This window comes from Entelurus aequoreus, linkage group LG05 (genome assembly GCF_033978785.1).
Source record: "Entelurus aequoreus isolate RoL-2023_Sb linkage group LG05, RoL_Eaeq_v1.1, whole genome shotgun sequence".
Taxonomy (NCBI): domain Eukaryota; kingdom Metazoa; phylum Chordata; class Actinopteri; order Syngnathiformes; family Syngnathidae; genus Entelurus; species Entelurus aequoreus.
Window position 1 is genome coordinate 31,751,182 of NC_084735.1, and position 8,807 is coordinate 31,759,988.

At 46.7% G+C, this 8,807-nt stretch overlaps 1 protein-coding gene across 1 annotated transcript in view; it reads right to left on the minus strand.

The window, feature by feature from the left end:
- Positions 1-4,352, minus strand: part of LOC133650487 (serine/threonine-protein kinase 36-like) — a 73,410-nt gene extending 69,058 nt beyond the window's left edge. Inside the window, exon 1 of the mRNA XM_062047790.1 lies at positions 4,333-4,352. The gene's annotated coding sequence lies outside the window, so the exon portion shown is untranslated. The remainder of the gene's footprint in view (positions 1-4,332) is intronic.
- Positions 4,353-8,807: the final 4,455 nt, after the last annotated feature.

Here is an 8,807-nt window from a genome sequence, read left to right on the forward strand (position 1 = left end):
TTACCTTGTTAATCTAAATCCTGGAATAAACAAACTGCACGATATTGTAACTTTTTTAGTTTAACCTTTAATATGGAAAATTCAATGCAGTGACACAGTGTAGAAAACAGAAACTTATCTCAAATACATTTTAAGCCTATTTAAATACAACCAAATACATTTTGCTCCATTTTTGGGCACATTAGTGTCTGGCCATCAACACATGTATTTGTGAACAATTGTTTAATACAACAATTAAAAACAATGATCCAATATCAACCAAATAAAACAATAATTTCCTTTGATTATGTGCAACTATTTGAGCAAAATCAAACAAATTAAGTAAACAAAAGCAAAAACCATGATTGATTCTCATTCAAATCATTTGGGTTTTGCCGCCAAAACCCTTTCAACAACATAATAAACACACAAATATTTGTGTAAATAAACACAAAAAAGAACTATAAAAATACATCATCATCATGTAAGTATTGTATCGATTAGACACCGATAATAGGAACCTGCTCTACTAAGATCCAAATAACAAGTTGTAAAAAGTGTGTGCAAAATAAAAACAATGTCAGAATCAGAATCAGAATCAGAATCGTTTTATTGCCATTGTTTGAGAACGGGTTCACAAACTAGGAATTTTTCTTGGTGCAAACGTGCGACATAAAACACATATAACACATATTTGGTATAAAAAGAGCTGTGACTGAGCTATCAGATAGACTTAGAAGGGATTCAAGGAATTCAAGGAGCTGCTGTTAGGAGTTATTGTTCATTTGCCTGATGGCCGAGGGGAAAAAACTGTTCAGGTGGCGGGAGGTGTGGGTCTGGATGGAGCGTAGTCTCCTGCCTGAGGGGAGAGGGGAGAATAGTGTGTGTCCAGGGTGAGAAGAGTCAGCTGTGATCCGACCCACACGCCTCCTGGTACTGGAGGAGAACAAGTCCTGGAGGGATGGGAGCTTGCAGCCAATCACCTTCTCAGCAGCACGTACGATGCGCTGCAGTCTATTTTTATCCTGGACTGTGGCGCCGGGGAACCACACTGTGATGGAGGAGGTCAGGATGGACTCTATGATGGCTGAGTAAAACTGCACCAGCATCTCTGTCGGCACCTTAAGTTTCCTCAGCTGCCGCAGGAAGTACATCCTCTGCTGGGCCTTCTTGATGAGGGAGCTGATGGTCAGCTCCCACTTGAGGTCCTGGGTGATGGTGGTGCCCAAGAAACGGAAGGAGTCCACAATGGGGACGGGGGTGGGAGAGTCAATCAGGGTGAGGGGGGATGGTGGGGCTGTGACTTTCCTGAAGTCCATGATCATCTCCACTGTTTTCTGGGCGTTCAGCTCCAGGTTGTTGAGGCTGCACCAGGACGTCAGCCGGTCCACCTCTCTCCTGTAGGCGGACTCATCGCCATTCGAGATGAGCCCGATGAGGGTGGTGTCATCCGCAAACTTGAGCAGTTTTACGGATTGGTGACTGGAGGTGCAGCAGTTTGTATACAGGGAGAAGAGCCAGGGGTAGAGTACACAGCCCTGAGGAGTACCAGTGTTTGTGGTTCGACTGTCCGAGACAATCTGCCCCAGCCGTACGTGCTGTCTTCGGTCTGTCAGGAAGTCATTAAGCCAACTGCAGAGGGAGTCGGGCACGCTGAGCTGGTAGAGCTTGTCTCGTAGCAGTCCAGGGAGGATGGTGTTGAAGGCAGAGCTGAAGTCCACAAACAGGATCCTAGCGTAGGTTCCTGGGGAGTCCAGATGCTCCAGGATGAAGTGGAGGGCCAGGTTCACTGCATCATCCACAGACCTGTTGGCTCTGTAGGCGAACTGCAGTGGGTCCAGGAGGGGGGCGGTGATGTCCTTGAGGTGGGGCAGGACCAAGCGCTCAAAGGACTTCATGACCACAGACGTCAGCGCGACCGGCCTGTAGTCATTTAGTCCTGTGATCCGTGCTTTCTTGGGGACAGGGACAATGGTAGAGGTCTTAAAGCAGGACGGCACGCGGCATAGCTCCAGAGAGGTGTTAAAAATGTCAGTGAAGACAGGAGCCAGCTGGTCCGCACAGTGTCTGAGAGTGGAGGGGGAGACACCATCCGGCCCGGGGGCCTTCCGCGTATTCAGCTTCAAGAACTGCCGGCGTACATCCTCTTCTTTGATGGAGAGGGTCTTTACAGTCTTATGATGTTTTTGGAGTCCTGTGATGTCATTGGAGTCCTTTGAGTCCTTTAACTCCTTTAATGATGTGCTGGCATTGGTGGGGAGGGTGATGGTGGGGGGAGCATGGCTTTGATGAGCTGAAGGCCGTTCATGACGACAGTAATGTGTGTTGAGGCCCTGAGCGAGAGTCCGGTCATTCAGGGCCTGGGGGGTTTTGGGCTTATAGTTCGTAAGGGCCCTTAGACCTCTCCAAACTGCCGCAGAATCATTGGAGCGGAACTGTTCCTGTAGACGGTTAGAGTACACAGATTTATCTTTCTCCACTTCCCTGGTGAAGTGGTACTTCGCTTCTCTGTATGTACTTCGGTCCCCGCTTCTCCACGCAGCCTCCTTCTTCTTGCGCAGCTGTCGGAGCTTGGGTGTGAACCAGGGCTTGTCGTTGTTATAACAAACCCTGGTGCACGTTGGAATGATGCGCGCCTCATTGAACTGTATGTATGAGGTCACAGTGTCCGTATACTCGTCCAGATTGTTCGTGGCCGCTCCAATTGCCTCCCAGTCTGTCGTTTCCCAACAAGCACGCAACTCGTCCACAGACTCGGCGGTGAAACAATTAATGTTCCTCATAACAGGTTTAGCCAGTTTCAGTCTCTGTCTGTATGAAGGGATTAAGTGCACCATCACGTGATCTGATAGTCCAAGAGCAGCGCGCGGGACTGCATGAAAAGCCTTGCTCAGTGTAGTGTAGCAGTGATCCAGCGTGTTCTCCTCTCTGGTCGGACATTTAATAAGCTGTCTATACTTTGGTAATTCCTGGCTCAAATTTCCCTTGTTAAAGTCACCAAGCACGATAACAAGAGAGTCAGGAAAAGACCGTTCCACATGTAAGATCTGTCCTGCGAGCGCGCGCTGAGCGTCACGCACGTCCGCGCCGGGCGGGATGTAAACAGCCACGAGAATGAATGAAACAATCTCACGCGGTGAGTAAAAGGGCTTACAGTGGATGAAGAAATATTCCAGAGAAGAAGAACAGTGTCTAAAAATGTGCAATTGATAACAACTGCAAAAGTGGTGCACACAACCCTATTTAAATGAGGTTTTTACACGTACTATATGGTTGTCACCATGGAGACACTCCACACTCATGACATCGTATGCTCCAACAGTCCAACCTGTGCTGTTTTATTCTGTTGTGGAATATGGAATATGCAGACAAATATAGTGTGAATCACCTTTTTTGGGTGATATAGAAGTGCAATCAGGACACCAAAACCCATTTTTAGCACAACGAAGGTGCACTCTGGTAGGCGCCGGTGTTGTCTTTTCACATATTAGATACTATATGAACAAAACACAAGCTTTAAAAAAACAACAACAAACAAAACAATTACATTTGTTTTAATCAGCCCCTTATGTCATCCAGCAGCTATAAAATTCTAAACTTGTATTGCTGAATAATCTTTGCAGCATGATATCCTCTTTTCTCACAGCCATTTGTGTGAACTCTGCTCGTTTACGCAAACACTTCTACCGTGCTAATACAGGCGCAAAACAGCAGCGGCAGAACAGTGTCACTGCGAGCACTAAATGATTATTGCATCTCCTCCTCCAAGTGTTGTGGGCGTTTTGATAATCAGCATATAATGTATTGTGCGTATACATGAAGACAAACATGCTAAATTAACTCAGCTTGCTAATTTGCTCATTTAAGAGACAATTCTCTGCGTACGAGCTCAGTAGATCAGCTTTGCGTGTGCTATCAAGTTTGCACTTGTTTTAATACACTCCAACATTTAGTCGATCAGGCCCTATATACAGTATATTGATAATATTGATATTCGGGTCGAACCCCCCGCCTCTACTGAAGCACACCAATAACAACCATATGTGTTTAGCAGTGGCGGGCTGTGTGTTTCCCACCTAGGCCTTCAGTGAGGTCCGACTTCAAAGATTACCTCTCAAAATACCATAATTGATGTCACCACATGACCATTGTTGGAGAAATGCTATATAGAAACACATTTACGCACTACTGGTCATTGAAACACATCAACAGTGTACAAAACGGGTTATTTTCTGGCGCATTTAAAAATCAATTAAAACACATCAGCAATTAAAACATATCTTACGTGGTACTGTCAAAATTAAAATTGAAAAAAACATATCAAAAGTGGAAAAATTAAATATTAGAACTTACAATTAGTAGGACCTATTCGACGCCGTTCCTCATTTCATCGCCAGAACAGCTGAGCTAGCTTCCGGGGTTGGCCGCTATCGTCTCACAAGATGTAGTTTCTCTTTAAATATCCTTCTGAAAATGGCCTTGCAAATATACAGTATATCTGCCACCTAATCAACATTTTGATCTTCTCTGCTATCCCGGTCTGGCTACGGTGCAACACTTCCTGCTTCCTGCTAAATTCAAACTTGTGATTGGATACTTACTTTGGAATGACAAGTGAGTATCCAATCACAGTCTCGTTAACATCAGGCTACTTAGATAGGCTACAGTCAACAACTTGTGATCTGATTGGCTATCGCAACTGTCTCTCAACTCTGTGTTCTCAAATTCATCCTCTAGCGGTCCCGGTGAGTATCCAATCACAGGACGCATAAATGTCACGTTCAACGTGAGGCCATCTAGAAGGCCTTACTAATCTGATTGGCTATCGCAACTGTCTATCACTGTATGTTCCCGTTCACTTACAGTGCACGGACGCCTGCATTGTTGATTCTGAAGGCTTCGGGCAGATTTGGTACAGCATGGCAACATAAGCTAGCTGAATTCTGATTGGATACAAACTAAAACTAAAAGCAACAGCATTGGAACGAGCATAATATGACATGAAGAGAATATGAATACTTTTAGATATTTAGGGAAAGTACATGAAAAAAATATTTGATCTTTAATTATGATCATGATTTCTGGTTATGTTAGACCAGCAGAGAAGGCCTTGCTGGCCCTGACGACACACCACTGGTGTTTAGGGGATAGACCAGAAACCCAATAAAAGCTCCTTTACAAGGAATGAAAAAGATAAACATAGTTTATGCAAGGTAGACCTTTGTGGTGTGTTTAGAGAAGAGTTAACATTTTTAAAGTCAAGCGATGAGAGTTCCCCTTCATCTTAGCATTCTAAAAGAGGGGATCAGTTTCATACAAGAATGTAAATAAAATAACCGGACATGCTTATAGTGAAGTCTTTACCAAGACTAACAATGAATTATCATACATGAGAGGTTCTGAATGGAGACTGATTTATAATGGAAGATGTCCTCATGATCTGGCAGCTCTGCTGCCGCCTGTCTACTTTGTGTCGGGCTACGGGGCGGAGCCACGTTCGCGCACACCTGATACCCATTTCCTACCTGACTACTTAGCTCTCTAGTCCAGTGGTCCCCAACCACCGGGCCGCGGCCCGGTACCGGTCCTTGGATCGATTGGTACCGGGCCGCACAAGAAATGTCTTCTACCGCTTATCCGAGGTCGGGTCGCGGGGGCAGCAGCCTTAGCAGGGAAGTCCTCTCCCCAGCCACTTCGTCCAGCTCTTCCCGGGGGATCCCGAGGCGTTCCCAGGCCAGCCGGGAGACATAGTCTTCCCAACGTGTCCTGGGTCTTCCCCCGTGGCCTCCTACCGGTCAGACGTGCCCTAAACACCTCCTTAGGGAGGCCTTCGGGTGGCATCCTGATCAGATGCCCGAACCACCTCATCTGGCTCCTCTCGATGTGGAGGAGCAGCGACTATACTTTGAGCTCACCCCGGATGGCAGAGCTTCTCACCCTATCTCTAAGGGAGAGCCCCGCCACCTGGCGGAGGAAACTCATTTCGGCCGCTTGTACCCGTGATCTTGTCCTTTCGGTCATAACCCAAAACTCATAACCATAGGTGAGGATGGGAACGTAGATCGACCGATAAATTGAGAGCTTTGCCTTCCGGCTCAGCTCCTTCTTCACCACAACGGATCGATACTTTTTCTTATTATTTTTATTTATTTCGTCTCTGCGTTGGGTCCTAACTCAACTAAGGTCAATTGTGACAGATGTCACATTATTTTCAAGGCTCTTTACTATATACAAGTTGTTATGTTCTTACTTTTACATTTCACTGAAATTAATTTTTTTTATTGTTTTAGCATTTAATCGAAGGAATACAATTATGTTCTTCGAAATTATTGTACCATGAACTGACTAGGGCTCGGGGTCTTTCTGTGTGGAGTTTGCATGTTCTCCCTTTGACTGCGTGGGTTCCATCCGGGTACTCCGACTTCCTCCCACCTCCAAAGACATGCACCTGGGGATAGGTTGATTGGACACTAAATTGGCCCTAGTGTGTGAATGTGAGTGTGAATGTTGTCTGTCTATCTGTGTTGGTCCTGCGATGAGGTGGCTACTTGTCCAGGGTGTACCCCGCCTTCCGCCCGAATACAGCTGCAATAGGCTACAGCCACCCCCGCGACTCGAGAGGGACAAGCGGTAAAACATGGATGGATAGATGGATGGATGAACTGACAAGGTACAAGTGGAACCTCAACACTTAAATCTCTTAAAGGTAAAACTTGAAGGAAGAAAGCCACACTAAATGACCTCTCTGGTAGGTTACTGCATGCCGTGTTACAGTCACTGTCTATTGTTACATTTGTGAATGAAGACTTGTACAGCCAATATATATGTATGTACAAAAAAAAATTGGGTGGGGCTTATAAGTGCGCTTTATAGTCCAGGCCTTTCCTACTTTGTCACCAGTGAGAGAAAATAATGGCAAAATTGATCAGCACGTCTTGTCAATTCCTGGTGCTGTAAAGGGACAACATCTTTGTCTTTTGTAGCAGACAGCGGGGGGTTCAATCTTGCATGATGACGACCACTAAAAAAGACACAAAACAGTTATTTTATTCTGTTAAATTATTGAACATGGTTTTACCATTTGGTTTAATTTTTTCCAATACATGTATCTAATTCAAGTCAGGTTTGATACAGTATAAACCACAGATGTTAAACTCAAGGCTCGGGGGCCACATATGGCATCATTTTATGTGGCCTGCGACCGTTTGGAAATAGTAAGACATTTCATCTTTCTTGCTAAATGTATTTCAATTTTGACAGAATATGTAATATTGTGCCATTACATGATGCAGCAAGCTATTTAACTTTGTCAGGGTCATTGTAACCCTTTGTGGGGAGGCGGGGCCGGCGGACCGGCAGCGAGGCGGGTCCCGCTGGGACCGCCTCCGAGATGGCGGCGAGGAGGCGTGGCCGGCAGTCCAACAGGGAGGCAGGGCACACCGGAGCCCGCTCCAAGATGGCGGCGAGGAGGCGGGGACGGCGAGCAAGCGGCGAGGGGGTGCACCTGGTTACCAGGTGCGGGCATCGCGCACCTGGTCGCAATCAGCGAATCTCCTCGCAAGGTGTAAAAGGACGGCAGCCGAGAACGACGGGGCAGAAGGAGTTGGAGGACAAGCAACAAAATGTGACAGACTCAAGCCGTGGTGCGGGTTCGCAGGACCATCAAGGAAGGACATGTTGCGCAGGTTTGACTTTCATTTATTTTTCAAATAAAGCTGCGTCTTCCTGCTTCGCGTCGCATTTGAGCTCCGCTTCGCTCCAGCTCTTCAGCTGCGTGCGTCGTCGTCTGCCTCTGGCTCTCTTGCGCTCTCGCTCCGCATCCGCTTCTCATTGTGTCTGTCTTCTCTCTCTCTCTCTTGCGCTCAGCATCCGCTTCGCGCTCAGCTGCGTGTCTTGCTGCTTGTCCTCCAACTCCTTCTGCCCCGTCGTTCTCGGCTGCCGTCCTTTTACACCTTGCGAGGAGATTCGCTGAATGTGACCAGATGTGCGATTCCCGCACCTGGTAACAATTGCGGCGTCGATCTCGGCGAGCACCGCCTCGCCGCTTGCTCGCCGTCCCCGCCTCCTCGCCGCCATCTTGGCGTGGGCTCCGGTGTGCCCTGCCTCCCTGTTGGACTGCCAGCCACGCCTCCTCGCCGCTATCTCGGAGGCGGTCTCCGCGGGACCCGCCTCGCTGCCGGTCCGCCGGCCCCGCTTCCCCACACCTTTATTGAAATAAATTATACAATAGGTCAACTTTAATATCTGCTTGTCACCTTGACTTTGATGCAATCAGTTTGCATCAGTTTGTTGGGCCGACGTGGCTCAGTTGGTAGAGCGGCCGTGCCAGCAACTTAAGGGTTTCAGTTTCGATTTCAGCTTCCGCCATCCTAGTAACTGCTGTTGTCTCCTTGGGCAAGACACCTTACCCTTGGTCCCAGTGCCACCCACACAGGTTTAAATGTAGGTTGTGGGTTTCACTATATAAAGCTCTATTTGTGTTGAGAGAAAAAGCATTATATAAATATAATTCACTTCACTAAACAATGATAATATTTAAATGAAGGGGAAGTTGTTTAATATCATTAGGCAGTTATACTCTACATTTATATGGTTGTATGATGCATGTTTCGCAGTTACAAGCTGCCCTTTGAGGGCGGTCATAAAATCAGTTTGACACCCCCTGGATATGATATGAGCAATTAAAAATGGCTAAAAATTAATGAAAAATTACCACACCGGTAGGCTTGAAGACAATTGGGTTGGCTGGCCCTGCCAACAACGTGTCGCCTATTTATTTTTCAGACAGTTATGTACTGTTAACACCTTGAAAGTTTTCAACTTCCTGA